Below are 11147 nucleotides of genomic sequence, written 5' to 3'. Positions count from 1 at the left end.
TCCCGGGGGCTGATGGGAGTTGTAGTTCCTCGGCTGCCAGCGCTCCCCTGGCCCTGAGCTTGCCCGTGGGGACGAGCTGTTGTAGCAACTGGAGGGAGCGGGGTGGGGGCAGGCAGGAGGAAGAGGAGGCGGCAGCCGCTGGGAGGCAGAGCAGCTCCCCACAAGGAGTGGGAAGGATTTCAGGCCCACAGGTAAAAGCTTACCGGGAGCGAGCAGCTTCTGGGCTGCAAGCTCGCGGGGTGCGTGCGTGCCCCTGGCCTGGAGCGGGAGGGGGACTGCGCCCCTGAGTTTTGCTCGATTATTGGCTAAGGCTAGGCTGATCAGTGAGAGGATGCGCACTAATGAACGTGAATGCTGGTTAAATGCCAACAGCGCGCTCGGTGCTGTACGGGACACCGCTCTGGCCTGACGAGCTTACAGTCTAGACAGGCACCAGCCTTCCCCAGTTCCTACCCCCGCTCCCTGGAACCGAACCTTGGTGGGCCTTATTGGGAACGAATACCCTCCTACCCTACACCTTCCACCGAAGGCTCCAGGAGAGGCACCTTCTTCCTCTGCTTCTCCCCAGGTCACTGTCCTTTTATCTGAGAATGGTCCGAGAGGACAGACCCCAATGGAACAGCCCATAATTCCAAAGGGCTTACAGTACGGAGAGGAAACCAAACTGAATCAAAGATCATCAAAATACAAAATCTTACCTAGTCTAAGGTTTGGGTAATGGCTAGGGGCTTGATCTAAACGCTACTGAAGTCCTAGGAAAGACTCCCATTGACTGCGGTGGGTTTTAGATCAGGCGGTGGATGGAGTAACATTTGCCATTACTTTAGAATGAGCAAGAACAAAATTCTTACATTTTCAGAGCTGCCGTGAGCTTGTTCTAGCCCCGTTTCCTGAGAGTGAAGCAAACTCTTTGTCCTTTAACAAGCAAACTAAGGTGTCATGTTCAGGCCACCCAGAATTGTGAGCCACTGTGTTACTACTCTGCCTTAGCAAGAGTCAGAGCTTTGCTGCTGCTGAGTTACGTGTCCGCTCCCTGCCACACCAGCCCGTCTGCTTCATCAGCAAACTCTTCAAGACTCTGCCAGTCTAAACCTTGCCTTGCAGGTACCAATCAGTAAACCCCCAAGACTCTCCAGTCCCTCTCACAGGACACTCTCAGAAGTCACCAAGTTCGCTGCCTCCACATCAGCCTGTTAGGTTAGCTGAAGACTTACACATCACTTTAATAAACAGCACTGAGATGGTTTTGTAGTAAAATCAAGAATAGGTTTATTAACAAAGAACAGAGATGTACATCATACTAAGCAAAAGAAAAAGACAGGTCTGGTTACAAATAAAACTAAATAAAACATGTTTTCCAGTGACTAAAACTTAATCTTCGCAAGATACAATCTTTGCTTAAGCAGTTTTCTTTCTTACATCAAGTTACCAGCATCCCTAGCCCTCCAGACTAGGGGATCCTGCTTTCACAGGCTCACAGGGCACTGTTCCCTGTGTTTCCTAAGTGGCTTTTTTGCTTCTGCTTATATTTCCCTCATTGTTTTTGTCTCCCGAGCCAGGATGACCTCCTGCTGTCCTTCCCATTCTGTGGACTTCCCATCCTCCTCCTGATTCGTATGTAAATAGGGCTTCCATTGTTTTTATTATATAGTGCTTAATTTAAACTGGAGACACGTAGATAGCTATCTTCCATCTTGTCAGGGAGAAAGCCTGTTTCTCCCTTTGTTTGGGCATAGACTTCAAATCATAATATCAGTGAGTGTCCATAATTGCTCATATAGTTTTAATACATGCATAGGTTTTTAAGGTCAGGCTTGACAAAGCCCTGGCTGGGATGATTTAGTTGGGGATTGGTCCTGCTTTGAGCAGGGGGTTGGACTAGATGACCTCCTGAGGTCCCTTCCAACCCTGATATTCTATGAGAGGAACTAAAAGCAGTAGGAGGTGGCTACTCCTGAGACTGTAAAGGACTCCAGAGAAGTTCCAGCCGCTGCAGTGGTAGGGTTACCATCCGTCCAGGTTTCCCCGGACATGTCTGACTTTTTTAGCTTTAAATGGCCGTCCGGGGGGGATTTCTAATAAGGTAGAAATGTCCGGGATTTCCCCCTTCCCCTCATGCAGAGTGCGGTGTGGCTGATTGGACGGCTGTGCCTGATTGAAAGCCGCTCGCAGCCACTGGGGCTTCTAGCAGCCACAGTCCCTCCCCCTCCCCCGCAGAGCAGCGCCTTATTTGTTTGGCTGCACGTGGAGCCCGCAGCTCTCCCTCGGCCTGGGGGGGGGGCAGGCAAGGGACAGGGAACAGGGGTTAGATTGGTTGGGGGTTCTGGGGGGGCTGTCAGGAGAAGGGGGTGTAGAGAGCAGTTGGGGCAGGCAAGGGACAGGGAACAGGGGGGGTTAGATTGGTCGGGGGTTCTGGGGGGGCTGTCGGGAGAAGGGGGTGTAGAGAGCGGTTGGGGCAGTCAGGGGACAGGGAGCAGGGAGACTTAGATAGGGGGTGGGGTCCTGGGGGCAGTTAGGGTGGGGGGGGGACAGGTAGGGGGTAGGGGGATTCTGAGGGGGGCGGGAAGTGGGAGGGGGCGGGGCTGGGGCGGGGCTAGGGCGGCACCGCGTGTCCTCTTTTTTGATTGTTGAAATATGGTAACCCTATGCAGTGGTTGACATCGACTGGATCAGGCAGGTTTTCCAGAGACTAAACCTCCCCCACTGCAACTTGAGACCATTACTCCTTGTTCTGTCATCTGCCACCACTGAGAACAGCCGAGCTCCATCCTCTTTGGAATCCCCCTTCAGGTAGTTGAAAGCAGCTATCAAATCCCCCCTCATTCTTCTCTTCTGCAGACTAAACAATCCCAGTTCCCTCAGCCTCTCCTCATAAGTCATGTGCTCCAGCCCCCTAATCATTTTTGTTGCCCTCCGCTGGACTCTTTCCAATTTTCCCACATCCTTCTTGTAGTGTGGGGCCCAAAACTGGACAATGTTTTGTATGTTTTGTGTGTGTTTAAATCTGTTTATTGTTTTTTATATGTTTTCTCTGTAATGCTTTTGCCTTAAGAATAAATGTGCTTGCTTAGAAAGAGCTGTATGGGAACTTGTAACTGCTGCGACCACACTGTTCATTGCACTCAGAGAGAGAGCAAAGTACAGGCACTGGTCGTTAGGCTGACTGGCATGCGGGATAAGCAGGGAGTGTAAGGCAGGGAGATGTGCAACCTTAAAACTCCTGGTCAGAAAAGTGTGGGACAAAGGTCCTTGCCCAGAGACAGCGGCTGGCTGGAGACCTGAGACATGACTGGGAACACCTGGAGTGGACCACGGAGGGATGAATACAGATGCAGTTACCCCGAAATTGTGAAAATGCCTTCAGATGAAATCTACTCCCAATATACCGCCACTAGCAACATCGGTCACCACAACAAAAGTTCAGTGGGAGCTGGATTTCTCCTGTTGTCGGCTGTGTTTGATGACTAATAGTTGCCAATTTAATTCCTGCAATACACATTTTCCTCCCCTTTGGCGCTGGGTGTTTTGCAGGGATCAGACTTTTTTCAGACCCTGCATCCAGCAGCGCTGTGGTTTTCCAGCCCTCTCCAGACACGGAGTAACGGGCTTCTGGGCAGCTCTTTGCATGGACCATTCTAATAGTTGCTGATGGTGGTCCAACTGCATCACCAATTTCTAGTTTTCCTTGCTGTGGCTTCCCTCTGCTTGGGCAATTCCGTCTCTGATGGCCTTTGCCTCCTCATTGCCTGCAAATTTCATCTGGCCTGGGACCCACTCAGGAAGTGGTCTCATCTGACCCACAGGTTACCTGCAAATAGCTTTTACTTGGGCCTTCTCTGATTATTATTATTATTTTTTTTTAAAGCTACTTCCCTGGCAATTGTTTCTTGAAGTGCTGTATCTGGTAAAAGGAGTCGTCTGAGGCTGGGAATTAGAAGCAGAATTTAAGGAAACTCCAGTTTCTGCTTCCGCATTTGTAACTCTGAATATAGCCAGGTCTATAGGCTTATCCGTTGTGTTGTCTCCCTACACCAGCAGGTCATGAAACTCTCCCATTAAAGTGATTTTTTACCCAGGATTCTGTCATGGCTTGCCACTGGGCACAGCCCCCTGTCTGCATTGCAGTTCAGGATCTGGTGCAGTGGGTTCCGCTTCACACCAGCGGGAATTGTCATTTGTGATACTGATTGAAGACTGGTGGTGCAGGCCTTGAAAATGAAGACAAGTAGCTTCTGTTTGATGCAATAGAGAAGAGGGAGCTGGTGGAGGGGTGTAAAGAGAGGGGTGACTCTGAACTGGGGTCAAGGATTCCTCACTTCCTGCCCCCTAAGATGCTGTCTGTGCGCTTTTAAACATCTGCTGTGTACGCCCCAGAGCTGGCTGCATTTCAGGGGTGGGTAAAGTTACCCCTTCATGTGTAGTTTTTGTTATCAGTTTTGTAAAGCACTCTGGGGACCCTCAGGATGAAAAGCGCTGTTTAAAGTGTACGAGCCTGTGACACTCTCCTCAGGGAGCCCAGAACCCTAAGCCACTGTTACCACTCTGCCTCAGCAAAAGAGAGTTTTGCTGGAGCTCAAACTGTGTGTCAGCTCCCGCCTCACCAGCAAACTCCTCAAGAGTCTGCCAGTCTAAACCTTGCCTTGCAGGTAACATTCAACCCCAGTTCCCGAGTTCCCCAGAGACGTCCCTTTCACTGGACACTCTCAGAAATTACCACGTCGGCTACCTCCAAAGAGGCCGTGCACACACCAGCTCGTTGGCTCAGCGGAGGACCCACACTTCACTTTAATACACAGCACCGAGGGGGTTTATTGTAAAACTTAGCATACAGTATATTAATCAAGAACAGAGATTTAAGTGGTACTCAGCAGGAGAAAAAGAGACAGGGCTGGTTACAAGCAAAACAAAAATAGCACACTTCTTAGTGACTAAAACGTAACTTTAGGAAGCTGGAAACTTTGCCCAAGCGGCTTTCTCTTACATCAAGCTACCAGCAACTCCAGCCCCGTAGGCAGGGGGACCCACCATTCACAGAATCAGAGGGTTCTCTTCCCTTTGTCCCCTAAGTGATGGGTAACAAAGGAATCCCTCTTTTCTTTCCTTTTGAAAAGTAAACCCAGACAGAGTTCCTCTCCCTGGCTGCTTGTTCTCTGGGTTGCAAGCGCCAAGCTCCTCCTTCATCCACTGTTCAATTTTGCTTTTTCGATTGGCTTGATCACTTTGCTGACTTGAGATGCAAATGTGCTTGTGTTGACCATTGCTTGTTAGCCTGATCAAGGCAGACGGGTAAATCCACAGTCCTTTGCCTAGGGTGGGCTTGTTTATCAGCTGCCTCCACAACTCATCTTTTAAGAACATATTTCCAGCATGCGTACCTAACTCTTTACACACAAGCCGTGCATACATCACACAGTGATAGTCGTGATAGCGGTTCACCAGTTTTTTAATGATACCTTACAAGACATTGTTTGGCTAAAGATTTTGACAACAGTGTGTTAGGTGGGCCCTTTGCCAGTTGGCATAAAGGCATTCTTAGGATCACAGGGCCTGATCCAAAAACCTATTGAAGTTGATACAAAGGATCCCATTGATTTCATTTAGCTTTGGGTCAGGCCCTCTGTTATTCGTTTATATATTATTAAAAAGCAACACAGCTCAATAGCAGCAAACAAAGAAAAATAGTCTCGCTCACTGGAGCGTTTTAGTGTGTCCAGGACTTTGTACCTGCGATTCCTCAACTGCTGTGCGGGTCAGAATGATCGATCTCGCTTCCTGTCATTAATAACCACTTGCAGACCTGTGTTCGGTTATCCTTGTTCTCTTTCTAGTCACTTCCTCCTCGCTTCAAAGTTTTCTCCCCCACGATAAATCTGCTGCCCCTCACTTCCTGAGTCCGTTGCCGCAGAACAAATTGCTTCTTTTGAACCACTCCAGCGTAACAATAAAAATAAAGTCTCGGCTCATAAAACTTCTGACCATTTTCTTATTGCTTGGCACCCGTGGAAGGTTACCCTCATCTGGCTGGCAAGCACTTTCAAAGTCCCTTCCAACATTTCAGTTACAAGGTGGAATTCTTTTGTGGGAGGGAGGGGTTGGGGAACTGCCTGGCTCAGGAGAATAATGAAGAGAAATAGAGCCCTTTACCTCTTTGTTGGTCAGCTGCAGCCAAAAATCATTATCATCTGACAGTTCAGAGCAGTGGTCTATATAAACAGAGTTATGGTCCTTAGTCCAGTTCCCAGCAAACAGGTGTTCACGTCATCACAAAATCTATCCTAGCAAATGGCCTTTATCCTTCTGAGCAGCCTGAACAAAGAGACTAGAGGCATAGGCGCCAACTTTCTCCGGTGCCGGTGGGTACCCGCGCCCCTGGCCCCGCCTCCACCCCATCCCCACCCCTGGCCACACCCCCATTCCAACCCCATCCCCAAAGTCCCCGCCCTAACTCCGCCCCCTCCCTACCCCTATTGGATCCCTTCCCAAATCCCCGCCCCAGCCCTGCCTCTTCACCCAGCGTGCTGTGTTCCCCCTCCTCCCCCATCCCTCCCTGCCCCGCGAATCAGCTGTTTCACATAGCAAGCTCTGGGAGGGGGGGGGAGAAGCAGGATGCGGTGGCACGCTCGCGGAGGAGGCGGAGGCGGGGGTGAGTTGGAGCAGGGGGGCGGGGCGGGGCCAAGGGGAGCTGCCGGTGGGTGCTGAGCACCCACCAATTTTTTCCCGTAGGTGCTCCAGCCCCGGAGCACCCACGGAGTCGGCGCCCATGACTAGAAGTATGTCGACACTGCAATCGGGGTGTGGCTGCAGCATGTGTAGACGTACCCGAGCTAGCTTTAATCTAGCTAGCTCAAGTAACAACAGCAGTGAAGCCAATCCCGCACGTCTCAGGCTCCGGAGTCCGAGCCGCAATATCTGTGTAGCTGTTTTTAGCGCCGTAGCCGTAGCATGGACCCCGTGAGCCTGAGTCAGTAGACCTGAGCTCTGAGACGCGCAACCACGCGTTTTAAAATGCAGTGGAGACGTACCTGGGATGTGCTCAGGCAGGTCACCTCTGCTGCTGCCCAAGCTGCTGTGACTTCCCTGATATTGCTACTCAAGATCAAAGCGAGCTCGGCTATGTCTACTCCTGCTAGAGCAGGAGTTCTCAAACTGGGGGTCGGGACCCCTCAGGGGGTCGCGAGGTTATTACACGGGGGGTCGCGAGCTGTCAGCCTCCACCCCAAACCCTGCTTTGCCTCCAGCATTTATAATGGTGTTAAATCTATTAAAAAGTGTTTTTAATTGATAAGGGGGGTCGCACTCAGAGACTTGCTATGTTAGGGTTACCATACGTCCGGTTTTTCCCGGACATGTCCGGCTTTTTGGTAATCAAACCCCCGTCCGGGGGGAATTTCCAAAAAGCCAAACATGTCCGGGAAAAATACTCCCTGGCTTACCTTAGAGCGGGCGCCGGGGGCTGCTGTGCTCCCTGACTCCTGGGCTCTGTAAGAGCCGAGCTGCCCGAGCGCTACCGGCTTCGGGCAGCCCCCATGCCTCCAGACCCTGCGCCGCCAGCCGGGCACTTCCCCTCCCGGGCTCCGGGGGCGCAGGGTCCAGAGCATGGGGGCTGCTCGAAGCCGGTAGCGCTCGGGCAGCTCGGTGCTTACAGAGCCCAGGAGTTCAGGGAGCACAACAGCCGCCGGAGCCCGGGAGGGGAAGTGCCCGGCCGGGGGCGCAGGGTCCGGAGGCATGGGGGCTGCCCGAAGCCCGAGCGCTACCGGCTTCACGGTTTGCCAGGCAGCCTCCAGACCCTGCGCCCCCAGCTGGGTGCTTCCCTTCCCGGGCTCCAGCTGCGCTGGGGAAGCGCCGGCCGGGGGCGCAGGGTCTGTGGGCTGCCCAGCAAACCGTGAAGCCGGTAGTGCTCGGGCAGCCCTTTTCGTGTGGCTGGGAGGGAGGAGGGGGAATGCGGGGCGCTCAGGGGAGGGGGCGGGGTTAGGGCGGGGACTTTGGGGAAGGGGCGGGGAAGGGGCGAGTTGGGGCGGGGCCGGGGGTGGGAAAGGGGCGGGGCCAGGGCCCCCGTGGAGTGTCCTCTTTTTTTATTTTTTAAATATGGTAACCCTATGGTATGTGAAAGGGGTCACCAGTACAAAAGTTTGAGAATCAGTGTGCTAGAGTCACTCCTCTGTTTGCAGTAAGAATCGAAAGGGTCAATCTCTGGACACTGTGAATGAAGCTTGCGTTATTTTTGCCTGACTTCTATCTATGAAGGCTTCTGTTCCCGGACAGTCAGTCTGGCACCTTTCAGCAGTACTGACCTCATTTCATTTAAAAAGATCATCACCCTAAGATTTGTTTAAATCTCTTTCTGCCTCCCATGATTTTGTTTTAATCCTTCTTTCCCTTTTGGTCTGATCCTGCACCCACTGAAGCCAGAGGCAAACCTCCCATGACCTTCACTGGAGCAGGACTGGTGTTACTTTGTTGATGTCACTAACGTGTGTGCTCTGCCTTCATGGATGATTTGGTGCAATTTTAATAGCTAGACTTGGCAGAATTTGATTTTTATTTTTTGATGATTTTAATGGATAACAATGTTTATTTTAAGCATTTTTTTAGATTTTTATCCATTTGAATTTTCAGTTGCTCAAAATTATGGGTTTTAAGCATTTCCCCCCCTATTTTTTATCAATTTAAATTTTCATAGTTATGCAGGGGAGGGATAGCTCAGTGGTTTGAGCATTGGTCTGCTAAACCCAGGGTTGTGAGTTCAATCCTTGAGGGGGCCACTTAGGAATCTGGGGCAAAATCAGTACTTGGTCCTGCTAGTGAAGGCAGGGGGCTGGACTTGATGACCTTTCAAGGTCCCTTCCAGTTCTAGGAGATGGGATATCTCCATTAATTTAATTTATTTTATTTATTTATATGGAAAATTATAGGGACTCGGACAATTCCAGTAGATGTTGAGATTCAAAAAGTTAAAGCTTTATAACTGCTAAAATGCAAATTGTCGAGGCCCCGTGTCAAATATACATCCTTAAATCAAACTCTAATAATTTCTTAAGCAGCATTTTTCTTACTTTGCCCCTCTGTACATTTTGATTATTGTCTATGGAAATATTTTGTGTGGGTTTGTGCGTTTGCAGTGAAATTGATGTTTATTGTCATTTACTGATCTAAAAAAATAATTGAATCCTTCCAAGCCTATTACAAGTGTGTACAAGGTTCACTGAGACCTAGAAGTCGGAATGGTAGTTTATTCCCTGTTTTTTAAATAGATACTGTTCTGGGGCCTTTCTCAGGCTCACAAAACTATTATGAAGTATTTGACAATGAGAGATCTTAAATTCTGATCTGAGGCCTTGCCTGTAGAACTAAATGGATTTAAAATCTATTAGTTATTATTTGTCTTATGGTAGTGCCCAGGAACCCCAGTCATGGGCCAGAACCCCATTGTGGTAGGTGCTGTACAAACATAGAACACAAACATGGTCCCCGCCCCAATGAGGTTACAATCGAGGTATTGAATCTGAGGTCTGGTGTACACTAGAAAATGAGGTTGGCTTAACGTCACTCAGGAGTGTGAAAGTGTAAGAGGTGCTAGGTCGAAGGAACTGCATTATTCTAACTCTTTGCAGAGATCTTTGAGATAAAAGGCAGTTGCTTGCTTTCAGCTCATGAAAACAGTAGGAGGCCTTTTCCTGCCTGTAACAGGCGTATAGCTCCCTTCTAACAGGAACGTACAGCCCTTCTCCGGTTGACTAGAGCCCTGAGGCATTTAGAACTTTCCTTCTGAAATACACTTCAGAGCATGGTTGCAAACTTGCTATGCTCGTGCCAGGGGTTTTGTGTTGACTTACTGCATTCTTCAAAAATCCTTTCTTTAGCTGGGCCTAAGAACCACATTGGTGAGGTCTCCCATGTGTTAGTGCTTAAAAACAATGGGCTTACGTAGTAAAATGAATTATGCTTCTCTCCTTTTAATTAGGGGCTTTAACATTATTTCCAACACACAGGCCTGGTCTACACTGACGAGGTAAGTCAATTAAGTTACACTAGTTAAGTTACGTAAGTTATGTAACTTAAGTCGCCGTAACTTAGATCGATTTACAGTGGGTCTGGTGAAGATGTGATAAGTCTGGTGAAAACGTGCAAAACTGGTGTCACGTTGTCTACAAATTTTTGCATGGAAAAATCTTGAGGTTTCATTTCAGGAGACAGTTTTGAGCCCTTTGGGTTTTCCAAAAAGTGACAAAATAGCTGTTTTTTTTAGCATCCTGAAGAGTTGCAAAATTTTGAATTGTAAACATGTACACATTTCAAATCTGAATGCCCAAAGCTGCCTTTTGATGGGAGCGTGCCCATTTGTATTTGGGAACAGGCTGCTTTTCATTGGGAAAGGGATGCATTTTTGAGGAAAACCTTTTTTAAAAGGTGGCTATTTTCTCTAAGAATGGGACCATTTTCTGAGTTCTTAATAAAACATGGAAAAAAAATTCAGTTTCAGATACTTTCACCTCTCATTGTCGATCTGCATCTGGCACATGCTAGTGAAAGGCTGATAGTGCCAGGCATGGTGTGACAGCTGTAACCCACTGATGTGTCATAGGTTCCCCCTTTGTGCCTGATTCACAAGGGATCTGAGTGTAGCAGCTTGTAGTTTAGCTCTGGAAGTTCCCGATTCGGTCCCTGGTGCATCAGTCAAGTTGGCAGTCATCACACAGATACTGTGCAGATATCCCAAATGCAGCTCTGCCAATAGACCACACTTAATTTAATCAGCTCTGAGGCGGTGAACTCTGCTCTCATGAAGATACCGTAGACATATAAAGGTGCAGTACGCAGCAAGCTAAAACTTTACAGCATCACAGCTACATAAATGGCAGCTCACAATCAATTCACCACAGAAGCACCAACCCCTAGCATCCTGGTTCCCACATGTTAGCAGCCCCCTCCTTCCTGTCTTCCTTCCCCCTTGCATCAGCGTATATTGAATCACAGTCATTTGTAAACAGGAGGCAGTTGTTACACAAAATCACCATAACTGCAGACACTAACAAATGGGCTTCCACACAGCTTGTGCTCTGGCTTGTCTCACCTTTGTAGACCAGGATCTGCAACCTATCTAGACCTATATACATCACACAGAGCCATCTAGTGGCTGAAAAACATAC

The sequence above is a fragment of the Emys orbicularis genome, chromosome 1 (assembly GCF_028017835.1).
Source record: "Emys orbicularis isolate rEmyOrb1 chromosome 1, rEmyOrb1.hap1, whole genome shotgun sequence".
NCBI classification, from domain to species: Eukaryota; Metazoa; Chordata; order Testudines; family Emydidae; genus Emys; species Emys orbicularis.
Note: the sequence above shows the minus strand (reverse complement) of the source record.